The sequence below is a fragment of the Harpia harpyja genome, chromosome Z, assembly GCF_026419915.1.
Source record: "Harpia harpyja isolate bHarHar1 chromosome Z, bHarHar1 primary haplotype, whole genome shotgun sequence".
Taxonomy (NCBI): domain Eukaryota; kingdom Metazoa; phylum Chordata; class Aves; order Accipitriformes; family Accipitridae; genus Harpia; species Harpia harpyja.
In genome coordinates, this window is record NC_068969.1 from 75648323 (window position 1) to 75672488 (window position 24166).

General features: G+C 42.0%; 1 protein-coding gene across 3 annotated transcripts in view; it reads right to left on the reverse strand.

Moving 5' to 3' along the window:
* The window catches only part of APBA1 (amyloid beta precursor protein binding family A member 1), a 108792-nt gene that overhangs the window by 50104 nt on the left and 34522 nt on the right, over positions 1-24166 (reverse strand). Inside the window, exon 2 of one of the 3 annotated variants that reach the window (XM_052777843.1) lies at positions 13762-13871. The exons of the other annotated variants lie outside the window; for them this stretch is intronic. The gene's annotated coding sequence lies outside the window, so the exon portion shown is untranslated. The remainder of the gene's footprint in view (positions 1-13761; positions 13872-24166) is intronic. 3 annotated transcript variants of the gene reach the window in all.

The window sequence follows — 24166 nt, forward strand, 5'->3', positions numbered from 1 at the left end:
TTTACCATTTTTTCTCTGTGTAAAAGGGCAGAACTGTCTCAGAGAGCACAGTGGGAAATGCTGACTCTCCAGTGATGAATTCTGAATGTAGTTGATGTTATCTTCACACTAGCGACATTTTTATAGCAATGAAAACTATGTTTTTCTCTCTATTTAAACAAAGAGGGATTAGACCGATGCTACAAAATAACCCCAACAAATCAAACCAAATCGACCGAGCAAGCCCAATACCCTTTCCATCTCCTTTCAGATGCCATTAATAGTGTAATACAGAACAACTGTAGACAGAGCTAAAAAATATGACCGAGTAAGCTGCAGGGCATGGCTATCTTCAGGGCAAGTAAGAATGCCTCAAGCTTCACTCACAGAGAGAGTAAGAACTAGTATGTCCAAAAAGCCCTTGGGTTTTCCTCCTCTGCCTACACACAAAGATTTCACCCAACCTTTCTTGTTGAGACAATCTTACTCAGCTGTATTCTTCATCAGTGTGGCACAGTCTTGATGCAACATATCTTTGATATAAGCGAGACACAAGACCTATCAGCCAAGAATCAAGACTGAGAACACTGCATCTGTTGAAAGTTTTGAGTCACTTAGTCCTCCTGATTTAATAACTTGAAATGATACCGTGAAGGGAAAATCAAGCTTATCAATTTTGTTATAGAAAGCAAACTTTTCAAATGAGTTAAACTCTAGATTTTTGAATTCTTTAATGCAATCAAGCCACAGGTTGTGTCAGGCATACAGAAACATTTGGATAGTGTTGAGACCACTTCAAGAAAAGAAGGGTCTGCTACAATGTGAGAGAAGGCTCTTCAGCAAATATGCAGCTTTCAGGAAAACCAAGTTAAATGACAGTAAAGTTCAGCTAGTTAGTCTGTTAGTCTAATTAGCTTCCTTCAGCTGAGAGCAACCAGTTGCAGAATACTGTTTCCAAGAGAGACTGTTTCAAAGAAAAAAGGCTAAAGTAGCAGTATAGTACAAATATGAAGGGAAAAAGAGCCTCTAGGACACCTAAGCAATAACTTTTTTGCTTTCTAAATGCATCTGTAACAAATCTCGTAGTTAGCAAGACAACTGAGCAACACATCTTGATCCAAAAATCTGTTTCCTATCCTCCCAAGCCCAAATCCAAAAGTACATGATCAACTCACTGAAACAGTACAGAAATAGTGCTGAAACCCCAGTAACTTCCTAGATTTTGTCATATGATCAGTAAAATGATTTGTTCTGAGGTGCTCATTATTACCTGCCAGCTTCAAGCTAAGGATACTCCCTCATGAAAAGCAATCACGGCTCAGACAGCACAGAAGTAAGAGACCTGATCCTCCTTTAATTCATTTTATTTCAGAAGTTTCAGAGGAGCTATACCCAAGTTAAGCTGGAAAGGTGGGATAGATGGCGTACAGAACTTGCTTACCTTTCATAGTATAACATGTAGTTAAAAATATACTACTGCCTGGCAACTGTAACACCTAGCTACTGAAAACACTAGATTTTACAATCCCTCCCCACCCCTGCTGCCTTCATCCTAGCAAAATAAAAGCCTCAAAACTGACAGCTCTTACTTCAATTGTTATTTCAATTAGACTTACACTTTACTACACATTTTTTGACAATTACTTTTTCTAGAAAGGCTTGAAAAAGGCAATATGTAAGATGTGGAGATGTTATTCAGACTGGGAAAGAATGAGAAAGATGGAGAGATGAATTAACTAAAATTCCAAAGTATTTGATTATGGTGGGCATATCAGCTCTTTTCCATCCGCTTCTCACCATTCAAAACAACTGCATTAACACTTTATAGATGCCATATCATAAGCTCCTTTTCAAGGACCTGATGTATGCCTGGATTACATTATTGAAAAGGTTTTAAGTATTAGCTAGTTTGTCTCTTCTTTCTGAGTGACGGCGAGACATCACAGCCCACATCTGCTAACATTCACAGAAATTAGGTAAGCAAGAGTATGTAAGTGCTGCAGGCTATCAAAACCTCGTGAAGAAACAGTGAAATCCCACTAACAAGAGATTTCATTTACAGGTATAGTCACAGCTGAAAACTTACAGTTACAAAAACAAAAACAAAAACCAAAACAAAAAAAAGGAAAATTTTACTGGTTTCAAGCTGCAATATTCCTGGTATTAAATGCTACTTCAACAGATTTGAGCTTGTATCTATATAACTTTAATTCTCAGGAAAAAAAAAAAATCACAAGAAAAAAACCCTATGGAACAAAACAACAGATGCAAAGGAGGAGGGAGGAAGTAGGAATGCATAGACGTAGGTTACAGGAGGTTAAAATTAACTTTTTTCTCCCCCCTACATGGACAGCTTTCTCTTCTACTGTATTTTCTGTTGCCATTTTAGCCCACATAGTAAGCCCAATCTCCAACCACCAAGTTCTAATAACACCTGCAGATCCTTTTACTTCTTCTATTTCAAGGACAAGCTGCTGATTCAGTCCACATTAAAAAAACCCAAAGCTGCACAGACCAGCTCAAGAGTTTCCAAAGGCTTGAAGGAAAACTGATCTGCCACTTGCATTTTCTCACAGATCTGCAACAGTGTTACAGTGCTATGCTGTAAAGACAGCTCCAAGCTCCTCTCCAAAACCACATGGAAGGATGTCTTACATTTACTTCCCAAGCATTGACCTGAGTGATTACAGAAAAAATTCTCAAGCACATTTTCCACTGTTATGACCTTTCTGAAATGCTGCGGCCACTTGTCAGCACAGAGTAGATGCACCATTAGGAACTACACACCAGATTTTCAGCTGCAAGAGGCCTTTCTGGCTAGATCAGCACCTACCTGCATTTGACTGGCCTCACCAGACCTGTCTGCCTGTTCCAGGCTCCCCAACAGCAAAGTTTTTTCTAGCCTGAAACATCAAGAATTTCTCCACCTTCAGTGACTTAGGAAGCAAGATACACCCTGTGCTTCTCCCCAGAGCTGATGAGGAAAGGGTTAGTTATTCAAACAGGGACAACATCAACATCACTTTCTTTTCTCTGCACTGAGGAAGGTCTTGACTGAGACCTACTTTTCAGCACAAGCACATTTCTGTTAGTGGAACTGGCTGCTCCAAGGCGACTACACATGAAATCTGTTCCCCAGACATAATTAAACCCTAATGAAGGCTGGCATTTCCCCACATCTACAGCTCAGAACAGAACTTGAAGAGTATTAGTAATTGCACTGTCCACAGCTCAGGGTCCTCAGATCTGTCTATCAAACAGCAGCTTGCTCAGAAATTAGTCTGAGCAAGGGAGATGGGAGTGATGCCTGGTTACAGCCACAGGGGTCGCATCATGCTAAGGAAAAAATAAATAAATCGGTTGATGCTAATCAAGTTAACCAGATCACACACTGTTGGCAGATCACGAAAATCAAAACCAGATGGATTCTGTCAAAACCACAAAGCCTTCCATACACTTGCCAGTCTCTATCCACCAAGAAAAAAAACTTACCAGAACACAATTACACAGGATAGAGTTCAGAAGAAAACAAAGAAAATTGAGGGTAGTCACCCAAACACACTTTTCACATCCCTATACAACCTTTACAGCTAGAACCTCCAAGCAAACCAGTCCAAGTAATAAATGCAGACAATGGGAAAAAAGGATATAGTGTAACAGCATTTAAAGATGCAGTCATAAGTGAAACAGAACATAAATAAAAGTTGTTCTAAACACATGTAGGGTGGCAGTTGTTTTCTTTTTTAAATTATTTGTTCCCCGTGCCCCCCCAGTGCTTTTGTCTCCCTTCCAAACAGAACTGACTTTAAAAAAACTTTAGATGGCTCACATTTCTGTAAAAGTAGGTTACTCCATCTTCTCTTTTTATATAGCAATACTAAGATTTTAGTAGAAGAGTATATTCCATTTAAAATATTTTATTATGCATTCTTAACCTTATCAAATCTTTTTACATTACTAACATGTCCAATTAGTGGAATTATAGCAGAGAAAAGCAGCAACTAAAAGGGCAGCTGTAAGGTAGAATACATTTCACATGAATAAACTTACAGGAAGAACAGTACTATCCTGAAATGTTTCAATACTTGAACTAATTGAAATATTTAGATATTCATCTGTTAACATTTTTCTCTTTTTGCTTGAAGACAGTCTGAGAGTCAATGGCTCCTTTCACTTCTCCTCAGAAGTTATTATTAAGGCAATGTATTTCAAAGACAGTCATGACCCTTTTTCTCCAGAAAATGGAAGCCCTAATTATTTTTCTTTATTATTTTTCACAAAGAGAAAATAAGATGCCTCTTAAGTGTTCCATAAAACCTAGACAAGAAGGATTCTATAATGCCAGGGAATGGTATATTTAAAGTTATTCTGCTTTATCTTATTATTCCTTTACAAGGAAGGATCACCCCTCCTACAATAGAACGTCTTTCATTTCTGACATCCAAGCTTAAGTGTGGTATTTAAGGCTCAATTCTCTAGTGGTATTTTACTGAAATTAAAAGTCATGCTGGTCTGGTCTCTGCTATCCATCAGGGAAAGGAATGGTTTGGACCTCTCTTCAAATACCTGACCTTTGTATAAGTGACCTTATAAGCACGCACATACAAATTTCCCATTTCTTTGCTATACGACAGCACATTTTGGTTTTAATTTCTTAAATTCAGGACAAAAAGTACTGAGGATGTGATCTCTCTCATGGCAACATGCTTTAAAATGAAGGTAGGAAGCCACTGAATTAGCTTTAAATATGGAAGTGGATTTAAAAAGTGATGAAAGTAATAAAGAAATTATATATTTCTCACGGCTCTGCAGGTTGCTACAGGATTATATTACAATTACCACTTTATTACAGAATTCGACACTGTGTTTCAAATCAGTCAGGCAGATGGCTACTGTTGGTATTAATTTACATGGACTTCTCTGGACAAGTAAAGCTTTTAGCTCTATAAAAGTTGTGAAAACCCACGGTGATCAGTAAATCTGACCTCTTAAAAAGCACAAACCATTATGACCCCGTAAGCTTTTGCTTGCTTGAACTGCAGCATAAACCATTTAGAAAGACCTGCAATTTTCCAAGTTTGTCAACCCACAACATCCATTCCATTATCTTACATAGGACTGATGTTAAACTGGCACGCTACAAGTACCCAGTCATTCACTTTACTGTTTAAAATATTAGCACAACGTAAACTTCCTTACAGTCTTGTGGGACTCTGGCATTGTTATAACAGCTATTGAAAACTAAAGAGTCCAAAAGGCTCTTCTGCCACACCCTTCTAAAGATGTTAAATCAGTTACCTGAATAGAACAATTTTTATGTACAAAAGCAACCGGTCAACAGTTGGAATTTAGAATGGTCAAGTTTCAAGACTTTTGAAATGGCCAGTTTCTGCAGACAGTTACTCGTGCAGATCCTGAGCTCAAATACACAACATCCAAGCTCTGGAACTAAAAGTGAGTCACTACAAACTGAAGTAATGTTTAAAAAATTTGATTAAAGCAAGCACACCATTAAAAAAATCTGTCAGTCCTGGGAAAACACTGTATGCTCTTTCAGACCTACGACTGGGGTTTTAGCTTTTCTGAAAGTCTCTGAACTTCTGACTCTTACCAATTATAGGGGAAAAAACTTTGGAAAAAAGGGAAGGGAGAGGAAGAGAAGGGGAAGGGAGGAGCACTAAACCCAATATCTGCAGCTTGCAAGAGTAAATAGATTGCCTTCTACACTTGTCAGAGCCAGTTTCTCAGAGTGAGTCATCTACATTTGTGTTTTAGTTTGAATCCAAAGTACACTTTTGGAGGGCAACTTCTGATGGTCCCCACACACTGCACTTCAGGGCACACTGCCGAGCAGACTTGGAGATCACATAATGGATTTCTTTCAAACAATCAGCTGGCAGAAGAGAGGTCCAGGAGTGCACCTAATGTGTTCAATCTACTGGTGAGCATTCAGGCACAGGGCCAGTCCAGAGACAACATGATAGTAAAACTCCTCAAATGTGCGTAAGGCTGTACATTAGGTCCTTGCTACCAAACATTTTGTCCTACAGATTCGCTCAGGCTGCAGCTAAGTCAGGGGCAGCCCCAGAGCAGTTCCACAGAAACATTTGTTTGATGATATCATTAATAATTTCTAACTTATGTTCACTCTTTTAATCACATGGGAATATTTTCTCTCTGATGCTTTTACACTAGTGGGACAGGGAAGATAAAGAAAAGGAAAGACAAAACCATTATGGACACAGATGAAATATTTGAGAAACCAGTATATTCTGGTACCAGCTTGCACACTCAGATGGTTCTTACAAACTCACAGAGTCAGAAGAATGTTGATTGGAAGTGACCACTGGAGATCATCCAGACCAACCAGCTCCTCAAAGTGGAACTAATGCCAATACCAGACCGTGTTGGTCATGGCTTTGCCTGGCCAAACCTCAAAACCCTCTGCAGATGGGTTACTCCACCATCTCTCTGGGCAACCTGTTCTGATTTTGCACTAGCCTTACAAGGAAGAATTTTTCCATTATGTTCAAGCTAGATATACATTACTATGACAACTTGGTGCAGCTGAAAGATCAGAATTGACCTTACCAACAAAATGCTCATTTGTTCATGTAATAAGAGCAAACATGAGCTTGGGAAAAAACATCCAGAGGACCAGGAGACAGAAGAACTTAAGGCAAGAAGGGAGGGTGGAGAGGCAGCAGAAAAGAAGGGGAATACAAGACACAGGGTATATTAAGAAGGCAAGACTTGCTTCACAATAGTGCCTTCTGCAATTATCTCTCATTCAAATAGTTGCAAGTAATCTAGCTGAAGATCTGGCATTCAGTTTTAAAACCTTGCCAGTGGTGTATATTTTGATTGTTTAATTTAAATTCTTCTTTACTCTTCACATTAGTGTTTGGACTCCTTAATCTTGCAAAAATAAGTAAGACATAAGAGTCAATGACACTTGCTTATTATTAAACCCAGGGCTATGTTTTGCTTTCACTTTCTTTGCAAGTGTCCTGGTATTTTTGCCTTTAAAAATATTTTTTTCAAATGCATTAAGAATCATAACAAAACTATATAAGGTATAAAGAAAAATAAGAAGTCTTGGGGTGAAAAAAAGAGGGAAAATTGGCATCTAACCTCTTTAAAGGGTATTTAGAAACTCCATTTTTTACTCCTAAATATATTGTGAATTTCATATCACGGGATCATTAGACATTTGCTACGATTAATCTGTTGGCACTGAAAAATTTCCAAGAATCGCATTACCATAATTCAGTTAAAAACAGACTTCTGAATGACTGCTATTTTAGACTGGAATTGTTAAGTGAAACTACGCCTCCAGTATCTTTGTTCCCATGCAATGTTTCCTAACCAAAAGAATGTAACTTCCATGTAACCACATTTGAAGATGATATTAATGGATTCTTCTTTTACTACCAGGGTGTGGTGGGTTGATCCTGGCCGGATGCCAGGTGCCCACCAAAGCCGCTCTATCACTCCCCCTCCTCAGCTGGATAGGGGAGAGAAAATGTAACAAAAAGCTCTTGGGTCAAGATAAGGACAAAAAGATCACTCACCAACTACCATCAAGGGCAAAAAAGGCACAGCTTGGGGAAAATTAATTTGTTGCCAATCAAATCAGAGTAGAGTAATGAGAAATAAAACCAAATCTTAAAAACACTTTCCCCCCACCCCTCCCTTCTTCCTAGGCTCAACTTCACTCCCAAATTCTCTACCTCCTCCTCCCCGTGCAGTGCAGGGGGACGGGGAATGGGGGTTGCCATCAGTTCATCACATGTTGTCTCTGCCGCTCCTTCCTCCTCACACTCTTCCCTTGCTCCAGCGTGGGGTCGCTCCCACGGGAGACAGTCCTCCATGAACTTCTCCAACATGGGTCCTTCCTACGGGCTACAGCTCTTCACAAACTGCTCCAGTGTGGGTCCCTTCCATAGGGTGCAGTCCTTCAGGCACAGACTGCTCCAGCGTGGGTCCCCCACGGGGTCACAAGTCCTGCCAGAAAACCTGCTCCTGTGTGGGCTCCTCTCTCCACGGTTCCACAGGTCCTGCCAGGAGCCTGCTCCAGCATGGGCTTCCCATGGGGTCACAGCCTCCTTCGGGCATTCACCTGCTCCAGCGTGGGGTCCTCCACAGGCTGCAGGTGAATATCTCCTCCACCGTGGACCTCCATGGGCTGCAGGAGGACAGCCTGCCTCACCACGGTCTTCACCACGGGCTGCAGGGGAATCTCTGCTCCGGCACCTGGAGCACCTCCTCCCCCTCCTTCTTCACTGACCTTGGTGTCTGCAGAGCTGTTCCTCTCACGTATTCCCACTCCTCTCTGGCTGCTGTTGTGCAGCAGCTGTTTTTTCCCTTTCTTAAATCTGTTATCCCAGAGGCGCTACCACCATTGCTGATGGGCTCGGCCTTGGCCAGCAGCAAGTCCGTCTTGGAGCCAGCTGTCATTGGCTCTGTCGGACATGGGGGAAGCTTCTGGTATCTTCTCACAGAAGCCACCCCTGTAGCCTCCTGCTGCCAAAAACTTGCCATGCAAACACACAGGGTACAAAAGTACAGTGCACCACTTGTACCAATATAACACTTTAGTTATGGTCAAGAAGGCACTTTTCACTACTTGAAGAACAAAACAGCTTTCTGAGTTAATACTCTTATGCTGTCATTTCTGAAAGGTAAGCACTAGTCTGAATGCATGCACACAGGTATTTTCTTAGGACCAAGTGTACCAGTAAACCATCTTGCCTGACCTTCTACATATTACAGCCCCCCCCAAATTCATCCTGTAATTCTAGAGCAACTCTGTCTACGTATTGGTTTGTTTACAGGCTCCTAAGTGTACTCATACTAATCCCTAAGATGACTAATGCTGCTGGCAAGATGAGGCTGCAGCACAGTCTAATGACTCTTCCACCTGTACCAGCACAAAATTATGGCCTTCAGAGCAGCCTTGGGGCAATTCTCAAAAAAACACCTACAAGCCTTAATAAGGCATTGTAATTTGCCAAAAGGGTCTGATCTAACACCTCTCAACACTGCACTTCTGTAAGTAAATTTACCTCTGAACCACTGGAAGAAAACTGCTTCAAGGAACCATAAAACTAAGGAAATGCAGTAATGTCCAACAGACAAAATTCACCTCTGAACCAACTGTACCAGTTGCTCTGTCACTCTCACACACACTCTCACACACACACACACACACACACATATCTTTAGGCAGAATGAAGGAGCATGGCTCACTGTGCAGAAATTGAAATAATTTGTGATGTTTTGCCATGAGATGAAACTATGTCACTCAAAACTCCTTCTCAAAACTCATTCCTCTTTTACCTGCCAGAGATATTCTGGCTTAACAATCACTGATGGACGCAAATGGATTTTGAAAAACATTTCATGTTCAAAAATGTTTTCCTGTCAGTTTCAACTTCTGCATCTCTTACTCTTACTGTGGTACTTCTTGCATGAAGATGAGTCAGAAATTCCACTTCAGGTCCTACCAAAATAATCTAACAGGATATCAAAAAACAGCCTGCACCTTTGCAAAAGAAAAACATCCACACTAGATGAATGCTTAAAAGCAAAATACTTTGCCACACAAGTTATCCCAAGTAGCTTTGCAAAAAGACCAAACATTCAAGAAAAAAACCCACAAACAAACAGAAGAGGTACAAGCAGAAAAGACTTGTCCATGAAGCAGATTAGGGCTAACGACAGTGTTTTGTTTCAATATTACTTAAGATTTGACAAAGATGCATGTCTTTTTTAATAGCACTTACTTTTTTAAAGCAGTGTTCGAATGCTTTTTCTCTTCTGTGTGTGGTTTTGAACTGAGAAATGCACACAGATAGCTGCTTTAAGCTAAGCAGATCTCACTTTTTGTCAATCAAGATTACAGTAGTGTGTCATCTGGCAGTATGAACAAGGTAACACTGTCCACAGGCCAAGTCCCCAGGTTATATGATCCTTGTGACAACATGGGGGCTTGGACTACATTATCTTTAAAGGCCCCTTCCAACCCCAAATTCTATGATTCTATAAAAAATCAGCTAAAACTATGCTCAATGATGAAGATGTAGCTTCTATATCTCTATCCCAGACAAAAGCCCTCTTTTCAAGCCTGCAGATTAGCTTTTCCATCCACTGGAAACATATTTTTTATAGCTAGCTGCATCACAAGAGAGATTGTTAAATGTGTAAAACTCTTTCAGGAATAAATAGAGCAATGTATGAATCTGTATTCAGACTAGGAACAGCCAACACAAGATTTGCCTGTAATTTCTGCTAATATGTAGGAATGATCCTTGCAAATACAGACATACCTGATGTAATTTGTTTGTAGAATTATATTTATCAAAAGAAAAACTAAATTTCAAAATTTATGTGACCTATTCCCTTTTGAGTCGTATTTTCAGAATTGTCTCCAGTAACAAAGAAAATAAGATGTTTCATATAAAATTAAATTTTTCACTCTTTGGCTTACTAACATTCAGCTATTGTAAAGCTCAGTATGAAATTTGGTTCAAATATCCATATGGCAACCACTTCACATACTGTAAGAGCTTATTAGCCTCAAAGTGGAGATAAGCAGTGAGTCCAATCTACAGTAATCAAAGCATACACATGCAAACCTCAGATCAGGCTGGAAGGTAAATGTACAAACCAAAAGACAAGTGCATAACAGGTGTTTGGAAGGCACTGGTCAAACCATTTGACATCAGAAGGTTACTTTAATCCAATGAGATCGACATTCTAACATATACAGGAAAAGTTGCAGGACACTATGGATCAGAGAGTGGGAATGGAGTCAGGACATGACATCATTTGATCCTCAAAAGCAGTTCCACTGACGTGGAACAGACCGTTCAGATTTTCCTGCAAACTTTCCAACTAGGGATTTTACAGAGCAAAGATGCAACAGAGGGACAAACTCCATCATCATAAAACCTTTAACATTCACACGGAGAGGAATCTCATGATGCCCGGCCATGCTGCTCTCTGGGCATGTCTTTGCAAACCCAGCATATTTAACTGTAAGCTATGCACAGCCACAAACATGAGAAATACTACGGAAGTAAACACACCCCCACCAAGCTCTAAGGCGGAGGCAAGCATTCAAAACCTTCCTCTTAAAAGCAGGTTACAAAAAAACCAAAGGGTAAAAATAGCTTTTCCTCGCATAGCTCAAACTGGACTGGAGAGTCTGGCAATAGGTTTTTGCACCCCCGGGTATAATGCCAGAGTATATAATACAAATACCAAGTATTTAAATCAGACAGTCTGGAAGCAAGCAGCAAACATTCTGCATCAGTTACACTGGTGCGCAAAGTCATCGAAAACACAAATTAGCACATATTAGGCTGGTTATTTTCTCAAGGAGACAGTGTGTAACCATAAATGGAAACACTGAAAGCTAGAAAAAAGTCAGCAATAGAAAACTGTGCAGATAAACTATGACCTCAAATCTTTTATCAAGTATAGAAATGGACCTAAATAATAGCAGCAAAGCAAGATTCCCAATTCTGCATACGATTCCAAGCACATCAGAACGAACATGAGCATCGTGTTGCACTGCAAAGCAAGACACATCTTACGCAATTACGTGCTGTAGCAAAGTTGAGAGAATATACAAAATAGATAAACCTAGCCTAACAGACAAAAATCACTGTAGTGATAGAAAAACTGCTACATTATAAAAAAGAACACAGAAAATCCCTTTCCCTCCTAAAGGTTCCAAAAAAACCTAATTAATTCTTTCTACTATGACATTTAATTCCACCTGGTTTGGGAACAACAATAACAATCATAATTCAGGTAACCAAACATGTTGAGAAGTTGAAATACAGATTTATTTTTCAGCTTATAGGAGTGTCAGCATGCAAACAATCATTTTAAAGGGCTCATCCAGGAAATCTGAATATTACAAAAAATGACAAAAAATCAGCAAACCCACCAGTCAAACTCAAGGCACAACAAAGCAGAGTCAACCGCAGAGTCAACAAGCTCAAGATTGATAACCCATACCTACTGCAAAGAACTAAACCACTGGAAAACATTAAAGGAAAATAAGCAAGAGGGTGTTGGTTGGGACCACACAGGGAACAACAGCATTAGTGTGACTACAAAACACAGCAGCCGAAGGCTGCCGAGCAGTGACAATCCGATGCCTGCCTTGGCTCTCAGCCATGGCAAATGCAGCTAAAACCCATCCCCACACATTCTCTGTAGGTGTCAGAAGGGTCAACTTTCCCAGTCTCAGGCTCTGTAGCATCACCACCCAGGTTTTCCTCACCTCAGACCCATTCCTGCATTTTAGAAAATGCAGCTGTGGCTCTAACGCTTTGCTGCCTGTTTTGCCCAGAGGAATCTGAACTCGTCAAAATAACAGTATTAAAGAGATGTGGAAACAAACTACTTCTGTTCCTCCCCCCCCACCCCCAAATAATTATTTTGGTCATATGCCTGGTAATTATTCCTATACGTGTACACATATGGGGAAAGATGGCTCCCTTCTGCAACAGCTTAGCCAGGCAGTGGGGACAGAAGAAGTCCATGTCCGGACTGACACCTGCAGCACCAGCTGGCATAGGGGCATTGCCAACCACAAACCTAGGCATTCTGATGATGGCATCAAAGGACCATCTGCAAGCACATTAGCTTCCCCAGATTTCCTACCAAGGTGAGGTTTTTGTTGTATTTTTTTCAATAAATCACACTTTCTACCCTTGCTGTCCCAAGGCCTGCATCTCTCCTGTCACCGCACAAAAAGCCCCTGCCCGGCGTCGCAGGCAGCTGCACTGCTCTCTTCCTGGCAAACCCCAAAACCACCCACCCCGCGTCCCCTAAGCGAACCCGAGGCTACCCACAACTCTTCAGCTACGTGCTGCCATAACTGCTTCTAGGCTCTAAGCTTCCCAGTACAAACACTTGCCAAATCTGACTCATAACTTAGGAAGAAGAAACCACCTCACTTTCCCCCCCCTGAGGTAACCACTGCAGTTGCTCTGTTCCAGGTGCAGTGCCCAGGCCCTGGCTGGCAGCGGGGCCTGCAGGGGCGGCCCCTGTGAGGGGAGGCCGGGGCTGCCCCGTGCCGGACACAGCCGGTTCCAGCCGGCTCCAACCAGCCCACACACGGCAGGTGGAGAGGGGGCGGCGCCTCCGGGAAAGCCGGTGTAGGAAAGGGAAAAAAATGCCAGCCGGGCAGAGAGGAGCCAGGAAAAATGCGTGAGAGACAGCCCTGCAGGCGCCTAGGTCAGTGGAGAAGGAGGGGAGGGGGTGCTCCAGGCGCCGGAGCAGAGATTCCCCTGCGGCCCGTGGAGAGGAGCCCACGCAGGAGCAGATTTGCTGGCAGGAGCTGCGGCCTGTGGGAGACCAACGTTGGAGCAGTCCGTTCCTGAAGGACTATACTCTGTGGGAAGGACCCACGCTGGAGCAGTTCATGAAGGACTGCAGCCCGTGGGAGGGAGCCCACACTGGAGCAGGGGAACAGCGTGAGGAGGAAGGAGCGGCAGAGGAGCCATTATGGACTGACCACGACCCCCATTCCACATGCCCCTGTGCCACTCACGGGGGGCAGCAGAAGAGTCAGAAATGAAGGAGTGAAGCTGAGCCTGGGAAGAAGCGACAGCGGAGGGCAGGGAAAGTGTTTTTAGTTTTTGCCTTTGTTTCTCACCATGCAACTCTATTTCAACTGGCAATAAATTAATTTTCCCCAAGTCAAGTCTGTTTTGCCCATGACAGCAATTGGCAACTGATCTCTTTATCTCAACTTACAAGCTTCTCCATCTTATTTTCTCCCCACTGTCCTGTTGAGGAGGGGGAGTGAGAGTGAGTTTGGGGCAGGGGGGTTGGTAGCCAGCCAAGGTCAACCCACCACATGCTCACTGAAAGAAAAAAATTATTAAGAAAAAAGTATTAACATGCATTCAACCCTCTTTAATTCAATACAGATATGGGGAGAACCAACTTCACATGAGTAGGTAACCAGGCTCTTCTCTGCAGTGTTCTCAAGCCTTCACAACCCTGTTCAATGCAGAAGAAAACATATATCTAGATTAGAGACTGCTAACAGGTAAATGACTTAAAATTATAGGAAGGTGGTAGGGTAGGGAAAATATTAAAAAGATCTTTTTTCCCCTTAGATGTTCTTTCAGTACAACGAAACACAGGTGGTATTTGTAAAAATGATACAAAAATATCAACAGAATTGAGATTTGAGAGGTGTGTTGTTGATTTTTTTCAATCGTCCAGCTAGCTTGGCACTGAAGAGCCCATTTTACAGACTCCACTGTAAGGATGAATTTTTAAAAAACCCTCTGAAATCACCTCACCTATCTTATTATACAACAGACACATCAGTGATTTAAATCTTCAAAATCCTTATCTATACTCTGTTTTTCTGAGGGCTAAGTCTTGTCTTATAAATGGAATACGGTTTGCTTATACTTCTGTATACTTTCAGCTCTGAAGACAGTTTCTGTCACAAGACTCAAAGTGTGACACCTTTCTACCCAATGTAGGACTATGAAAGGGTAAAGCTGTTGTGCCTTCTTACTATAATATATTCAAAAGCAGCAGAGATGAGCAGCCACGAACTCCTGTGGTTCTTGCAAGTTTCATGACCATTCTGTCTTCCAGGCCATTTTATCATAGGTGGGAGTATTTCCATGCAGAATTCCCTTGCGTTTTTTCTAATAGAAAGTTTCTCCAGATTTTTTTATGCCGCAAAACACAAATACCATGATCTTTAGTACTCTCAAAATCTTTTGGGGCTGCTCTATTGTACTAGTGACCTTCAGCTGCCCAGATGGCAACATATGATATTACCTTAACACAATGACAAAAAGAAGTCAAAAGGTCAGAAAGAACTTTCAGAATTCAAAATTAAATAATTTTAAGCCCAGATTTATCCTTTCCTTCTATGAAAATTGCAATGCTTTACATCAGTTAAGTAAACTGCTAAACTGTAGGCATCATATACTGTGCTAAAAACAGACATAATCAGCAATTTAGACACTTACCAATTCCTTACTGATAGGATTTTTTAAAAATAGACTGCATTACTGAGAATACCAAAGATGTTATTTTTGTCCCAGGAAGTTAATACTGATAAAACTAAGAGTTTACACTCAAGCTAAAGTTAACGTGCTGACTACTGACTAAAGTTTCTTGACATCCTCTGGAGCTAGGCATAGAATTCCACAGAAGTCCAAAATCCTAACTTTAGTTCAGCTTTTCTTGTAAGGAACGTCAGGTTATACAAAATGCCAAGCTGATGTCCAAATCTGATGAACTATTCAACAGCATCTCAATTAAACTAAATAATGTATTATATCTGACTGTTGTTGTAACAATAATTCCTTTTACAGACCAATTTGCAGTTTGTAAATGCCAACATGCTTATTAAGAATTATTTTCATATAAGTTGTTACATTTTTAGTGTCTTTTCATTAACAGTGTAAAGAATCACTGGTGCAACTTGCAAATCATTGATATATTCATGCAACTGGACCAAACTAACAATCTGCTTGACTAAAACCCACATACTTGTCCTTATTCCAGTATGTGGTATCTGGTGCACTGAAGTTAAGTCAGTATACTAAATTTTCAGAAATAAATGTTACCCAGTTTGCAAGTGGAAATCAGCTTCTCCTTCAAATCCATTCCTAAGCAGTTCTATGTTTCTGCATTTCTTTAAACAACAAGAGGTAATTATTCTGTGACTACACATTATTTCAGCAAGAGGAAAAACAAACAACAAAACCAACCAACCAACCAAGGCACTTCCAGAAAGCTTCAGTTAGTAAAATATGGTTTCTAGGACATCTCAGAGTAACATGCTAGTAACTCTTGCACCAAATAGATTGACAGACCCCTGCATGTTATTCAGTCTGCAAATACCTCATAGCAGAAAAGTGTCTCAGGTCTCTGCAATTCAAGCAGGTGGACAAAAAAAGAAACCACAGCGACCACCCAAATAATCTGCAGAGCACAGACTGAGGACATTAAGGTAACAGAATTTCCTCTGCACTCACGCTCTGAAATACGGATGGCGACCACAGACATATTCAGAAGCACCCATGTGAATGCCACTGCCTAAGGCTCATTTTCAAAAGCGATTTAGGAAGCTTAAATACTGCATGACTTTAAGAGAGTACAGGCTTCCAAACAAACCTGTAGCATTCTGTTCCATAATATTAAAAGACTATTAGCTTCAAGGAGTTTAATTACCTTTCTACTGTCGCCTTTGCGGACCCTCCTGCCCTATGCTACCTAGTCACCTGGTACTAATGACATTGCCAGATATGGCTATAACAGATCAGAAATATTTAGTTTCTAGGAGACTGCTGAAGTAGTCAGAAGACACAGGTGGCTCCCTCTTCAATCCCCTAGTCAGGTGTAAAGACCCAAGTAGGGGCAGGTGCATAATTGGAAGTGAACACATGGCTGCACAAACAGCATCAACAGAAGCATTTTAATTTTCTGGACTGAGAGCGCCTGTTTGGCAAATGAAGGATGGCCCAGAACTGCAGAGGTAGAAGAGCTGTTCAGAATACTAGCTCAGCAACAGCAAAAAGGCATTATACTAGTTTTTGAGGGAACTAATGGGAAAAGCCCTTACAGATTAAGACAACAGTAACTTTGTCTTAGAACTAGACTCTAGGAAGCAGTTGGAAATTGCAATAGGATTGTGGAAAAAACAAAGAGAGAATGTCAAAAGACAGTTCCCTAAACACCAATGATGTCCACACAAATGCCCAAAATACCAAACCATCTGAGAAGTTCTGCAGTATGTCCTACCTGGCACCATTAAACTCTGTGGGACAACTAAAACCAACTGGAATAGTAACACAGAAGGTGACAGCTTGTTCATGAAGGACAACCATGGCAAGTAGAGAAGAGTAACAAGGTTCTCTGTTGTACTTCAGGAGTAGTGCATTTATTCTGAAATTTAAGAAAAGATAAGAGTGGACTGAAGTTAAGATGAAAGGCAGGGTAGAAAACAACAAAAGCAATATTATAGGTGAAACAGATTCTCAAATTTTGAAGCAAATACAGACATTTTTTCTTAGCTAGATATCTCAACTACCCAAGACAGCCTATGATGGTAAAATACAAGGATTAACTCAGGCAGTGGGTGAGAAAGAGATGCAACACAGTTACTAGAAGTATGCAAGGATCTTTGTTGCTTAAGAAAGTTGAGAAGGTTACCAGGAAAGGGCATTTTATTCTGACTAAATATGGAGGAATTAGTGTTGAAAATTGAGATGTGATAGATAATTGTGTCGCAATCACAAAACAATGAAGTTTAGCATTGTAAGAACAGCAGGATTCTGAGTGTGACAGGAAGACGACAATGGACGTGGGAGAGGCACCAGAGAAGAACAAATAATTACAAGATGCTTAGAATACAAAGCCTCTGAGAAAAGACTGAAGGAAATTAGTTTGTTTAGTCCCCTGGGAAAAAAAAAACAGCCAGCCTAAAAAGGCAACTAAAATTACTGAGATCAGATTTTAGGGAACAAAGAAACTACAACAAAAACAACCCCCAAACCAAAAAAAGCAAACAAACAAAACAAACATACAGTTGTAACTTTAAAGGATAATGAAGTTTTAAAACTGATTACTTTTGGAGGCTGTGGAAACTCTTGTCTCCTTATCTGGAGACCTAAGAAGAGATTAGAAAAATATCCAATGAAGGATGATTTAAGTGATTCATCCTACCTACATACAGAGAAATGAATTAAGATTCATGTCTGGAAAACCTCCTGGCCCTATACTTCCACTCAGTGATATGCAGATTTCACAGCAGTAAGCTTTTCTTGCTTATTAAAACATTTATAGGCTTCTTTAAGGTGAGAAAATCAAGAGATTCAGCTCTGTGTCTTTCACCAAGGTACTCATTTATTTCCAAGTAAATTAAACAGAAAGGCTTCAGTAAGAAATGGATACTGTGTAAAGGAAATTTTGAGTAAGAAGTCGAACTGGAGCACAAGGCCTCACAATAGCGAAGGCCCTAGTAAGGAACCATGACAGCCCACAGCAGAAGTGTGAAAACCAAGTTACCCTGCTACTCTCGCATGTGCTCCAGCACATACAGTAAGAACCTGATCATGATGAATTTGATCTAGGTAGAGATCTAGGGCTAAAACAGAATAGTAAGACCTAGTAATTGAAAAATGTTAACCAAATCCAAACACTCTAAGTTGGTAATAATAGGTGAATTTTGGGCTGCCAAGCCACTCACACTGAGGCAATCCGGTCGACGACACTACATAAGGCTTACATTGCCTGTATAACTATGAAATATGAAATCTGGGTATGGATGTAGCAAAACTGGGACCAATGTCAAAAAAGTAACAAGAGGGCAGTTTACTTGGGAACAGCTTTGGCAGAGACATGGAGGTGCAAGGCTAATGAAGAGCTGGGCCCAAACTCAGAAAAAAATGGAGAATAAAACACCAAATAGAGAATAAAATGCCAAACTGAATGGAGGAAAAGGAAGGTACGTCTTCCAATGGTAGGTGTGTGGACATCTACAGATAGTAGTAATGCTGACATGCCGATTCAAGTCCATGAGGAGGCTGGAGGAAATCCCCTTGGATGACATGCTGGACTCTCCATCAGGTGTATCTTCTTAAGATTTGGGGGCAGGTGGGGGGTGGAGGCAGGAAATAGATTTACACCTCAGTAGTTAGAAAACTGTACTTTAGTAGTAATCACATACGTGATTCCTTAGACTCTGCATTCTGTATCATTATAAAATTGTAAATTGGTATATTTGATTGCATAGAGTATAGATTATTTTGCATAGACTATTGCTGCTCTACGTATTTCCTCTTAGAGTGTTCATTAATCAATAAACATCTTAACAGCTCATATCAGCTAAGGAGCGCTCAAGTCTCCATTCTAACAGGGGGAGTGTCAAGCCGTAGCAGTAACAGAAATGTATCTACATAGCAATTATTTCTGACTTTCTTACAGGATGTATCAGTGAGGTTATGTGATAAAATCTCCCCCACAAAGCAGCACAGAGAGACAACGGCAGGGGTGAAGCTCAAATAATACCCTGCCCCAGCTACCCCCAGGAGCCATCAGCCCATCAGAGGCCCATCTCCACAAGCCCAGAGGAGCACACGGGCACACAATTGCAGACAGGAACCCAAACTACAAACTCCTAAGGAAGGATCATCCTGTCTGGGCCCCTGCCAAACCTGACCCAGGACAGCCTCAGCCCCCATGTCCAGCTGTGAAACCCACCAAGATCATCATTAATCCATCAGGAGCAGCCCTCTGGATCACCTCTTGGACTAAGTGAGGCTGCCATCCGGGGATGTGAGACACATGATGGAATGAAGGGGAAGAGCATTTGGGGATTGCACAGGACTCATTACAGGAAGTTTAGGGGAAGAACCAAAGACAGGAAAAGGGATGGATTTAGGTGATTTGATGAGGAATGAGTGTGGGAAGATAGAGGAGTAAGGGGATAAAAAGGGCTGGCTGCATGTGAATAGTGGGCGGCCGGGTATGCTTGTCTGGCCGTGCCCTGTGCCTGACCAGCACAGTCTGCCCTATTTACTTGTCAAATGCCTTTCTAACTCATTCCTGTGTGAGGGACTGTCTACTTGATGTTCATGTGTGTCTGGGGGTCTGGGTGCAGCAACTAGAGCCAGACCACCAGCTGGAGGGCCCCGTGAGTCCGTGGCGCCAGCACTGCAGCATGTGGAAGTGAGTGTGTGATCGCGAGCAAAGATGAAGCCAGACAAGCTGATGAGCAGGAGAAGGGGCCTGGGAGCTGGGGCAGAGGGGCCTCTAACAGCCAGCCCTGGGTGAGAGAGATCCTGTGCATCTCCAAGGGCAAGAGCACAGTGGGATGAGCTACGGGACCAAGGGAGTCTTAGTCAACTCTCTGTGTGTTTGTGTGTACAGGCGTGCAAGTGACATGGTGTATTGGCTTTGTGTGGCAAGGTTTTGGTAGCGGGGGGGGGGGGGGTTACAGGGGTGGCTTCTGTAAGAAGCTGCTGGAAGCTTCCCCTGTGTTTGAGAGAGCCAACACCAGGCGGCTCTGAGACAGACCCGCCGCCGGCCAAGGCCGAGCCCATCAGCGATAGTGGTAGTGCCTCTGGGATAACATTTTTAAGAAGGGAAAAAAAAGTTGGCACAGACAGAAAACGGCAGCCGGAGAGTGGAGTGAGAATATGTGAGTGAAACAACCCTGCAGACACCAAGGTCAGTGAAGAAGGAGGGGGAGGAGATGCTCCAGGCGCCAGAGCAGAGATTCCCCTGCAGCCTGTGGTGAAGACCATGGTGAGGCAGGCTGTCCCCCTGCAGCCCATGGAGGTCCACGGTGGAGGAGATATCCACCTGCAGCCCAGGGAGGACCCCACGCCAGAGCAGGTGGGTTCCCAAAGGAGGCTGTGACCCCACGGGAACCCCACGCTGGAGCAGGCTCCTGGCAGGACCTGCGGATCTGTAGAGAGAGGACCCCACGGAGCAGGTTTTCTGGCAGGACTTGTGACCCCATGGGGGACCCACGCTGGAGCAGTGTGCTCCTGAAGGACTGCACGCCATGGAAAGGACCCATGCTGGAGCAGTTCGTGAAGAACTGCAGCCCGTAGGAAGGACCCATGTTGGAGAAGTTCGTGGAGGACTATCTCCCGTGGGAGGGACCCCACGCTGGAGCAGGGAAAGAGTGTGATGAGTCCTCCCCCTGAGGAGGATGAAGCAGCAGAAAATAATGTGTGATGAACTGACCGTAAACCCCATTCCCCGTCCCCCTGTGCCACTGGGGGGAGTTGGTAGAGAATCCAGGAGTGAATTTGTGCCCGGGAAGAAGGGAGGGGTGGAGGGAAGGTGTTCTGAGATTTGGTTTTATTTCTCATTACCCTACTCTGCTTGACTGGCAATAAATTAAGTTAATTTTCCCCAAGCTGAGTCTGTTTTGCCCGTGACAGTAATTGGTGAGTGATCTCTCCCGTCCTTATCTCGACCCACAAGCTCTTTGTTATATTTTCTCTCCCCTGTCCAGCTGAGGAGGGGGAGTGATAGAACAGCTTTGGTGGGCACCTGGCATCCAGCCAGGGTCAACCCACCACACATGGTCAGTACCAGCAACTGGAGCAGGGCTGCGGCCTCCAGGGCTCATACACCCTGATGCCAGCAACTAGGACCTAGGGGCAGCTACAGGGCAGACTGAGTGACTCCAGCTGCTGACAGGATCCACATTTTCCACATGTATATATATGGAGTCCTTCCCTGCAAGAGAGAGGAGCAGGATGAGGCCCCTGGTGCTGTCTGTGCTTGTGTGAGTGCTCTGTGTGTCCATCTGATCAGGCTGTGTGTATATGTATACGTGTGGTGTTCACGTGTGCTGTGTGCATGTGTCCACTGGGAACACAGGCTCAGCCTTGCTACTGGATGGACACGGAGCCACGGAGCAGCAGCCTCACCTCCCTCAGGCTGCCGGAACCGGCATGATCAATTTTCCTCTAAGAGTGTAGTATTAAAGCAGATACAGACAAGACTGTACCTGCTCTATAAACCCGATATGCCAGCAGTGCACTGTATTCCTACCAAGCTAAATCAAAATCAGTTTGATTTATATTATTATAGGTTAAAAAATTATTAAATAAAAACAGTATTAACAAATATGGAGTATTTCTACCAATCACCACTAGAAAAGTGTTTTTGAAGAAACATTGTAAGAGTCCAATTTTCTCCATTAAGAGTAACAAAGAAATAGGTAGCTGCAATGCTTAAGGAATTTCTATGATAAACTTTGTGCCACTGCTCCAAGTTTGTAATATTTTAATTATTTTTGTACTGAGACAGAAAGGGATGCTCCAAGAACATACTGATTTCTATCTAATCCCTTCCTGACAGTGGGCAAGTCACATAAAATCTCTCCTTTAGTTTCCCTATCTATAACAAGCAAATAGCATGACACAAAAATTTATCATGCTACTAGACTGCAGTGAAAATTAATCAGTGCTTATTTGTAGTGAATTCTGAAAGTGGAAAGGACAATTTGCATCAGCAAGGAGTCCTAAAATGACACAGCACTGGCAACATGAAATACAGTCAGGAAGAGGAAGAGAAACAATTCTTTTGAAATACAATTTCTATAAGCATAGGGAACAGTTACACGCTTTTTCCTTCATCTATTTTATTTTTGTAGCAGGGACAAAAATAAAGCTTAAAAGAAGGCCAGTCTACTTAAACACTCATTTTATAAATACAGAAACGATGACATCCTGAAACAAATCTCCTGCAGATAATCATCTGGGAGAATTTATGAGAAATGTGTACTTGGTACATAAGTGCATGCAACAACAGTAATTAAATCAAACATATCTCAAGCACATTAATTATATGTGATGTGAATTTTTCACTGCAAGTTAAATCAGGCATACTGCAGCTGACTGAGATTTAAATATCTATAAATAGGGACTGTGAATTTAACTAAAATTTATCACCAAATTCTCTGTGCACCCTGACAGAAATGCAGGAGGTTAGGAATAGGATTATTTCACTTTATTTCAATCAAACTGGGTAGCACTTCAAATCAGGTATGCTTATAAGACTGTGAAGAGGTGTCACAAATGGAGTGAGCTGAGTTACTCTTCATGATGCAAGATCATAAGGTCCTCTAAGTATTAAATAGCTGGTGGCAAGGTGAAGTGGTATAGCTTTTTGTTTTAAATTGAGGCTAAATTTGTCAGCAAAAGTATAGACTTTCTGAGTTTATATGGTTTAGAACTGCTTGGGCAGTCAGTCCTATTTGCTGTAGCTTTGCTGAAGTGAATGGGCACCAGGAAGAGGTCAGATTCCTTGTAAACATGTCTATGTACTATGGGAAGCACTTCTAACGGCAGAGAGCAATTCAGCAGTTTCACAGCAAGGCAGTTCCACTCCCACTGCAGGGCAGATCCAGATTATCCTCAGAAGGCTCACAGGCCAAGACACAGACTGATCCCCTTAATCCACGTATGCTGCCTATCTAATCTTGAAACTACTTTGCAAGGAAAACTGCCAGTGGCTTCAATGAGAGCTCTAGGAGTGGCTGGAGGCTTTGTCACCTGCTATAAAATATTTAAAATCCCCGTTCTTTTTCCTTTAAAAAAACTGCTTGAAAAAATGACATGAAAATGGCAAATCCTGCTTCTGGTAGAATTCAATAATGGCATTTTATTAAGCCCACTCAACTCAGCAGAGTGGTGTGACAAAGAGAAAAAGCTGAAAAACCTTCCAAACATAAGTTTTGCATTAACAATATCACCGTACAACCCATCGAAAAAGACTACAGAGTTTTCAAGACATAGGATTTAAAAACCTATAATCTCACAGCCACTGGCCTCAAATAATGGCCCAATTCAACTTTGTTGAATTTTATCAGGGATTAACGTCACCTGCTTTAAGCAATTTATTTTCTAATTCTATGGACAGTGCGGGAGGCAAGCTTAAGAGACTTTGTTCCTGGAAAAAAGGATCAGATCTTTCCTTCCAAATGGTAATTACAGATAACAGTCCCAGCTTCCAGCTAACTATGTAATCCCAAGTGACCGGACTTTGGTGGAACCATAGTGGGCAGCATACCAGTTGGCTTCCTGAAACACAGACTATTTCACAAGGCAAACTTGTGCACTGTCCCCAGTGATGGCATACGACTATTCAAGGTACAAACAACAGGTTGTCATCCACATGTTTGCTTTCTCAGCAGACAGCCGCAGAGCTGAATGTGCATGGAGATACAGAAAACAACTTATATTTTAACTATCTAGGATCAAAAGTTGCAAGCACACTAGCAGGCTGAATGAGTCCAGTGTATAGACAACCATGCTGTATGGAAAAGCTCACAAGGTCAAGGCTATCCACTTCACATTTCTCAAATGCAGCTGAGTGACAAAATAAACTCAATCTGCAAACTCCACCCCCAATGACATCAGTCATGCAAGTGGACCTCACAGCCCATGCTACAAAGAAGCAAATCTCCATGTATGCACCTAAGGGTCTGTTCTTGTAGTCCTCCCTTTGATTCAAGAGTCCAACAAGGCATGAACCTTACGATGCAGAGTGTCTAGCTCTACACAAGGCAAATACAAACACATTAGCAAAAACAAATACTAATTTTTCTTCAGATTATTTTAAGTATGCCCCCACAACATACTTTTCAGATGTG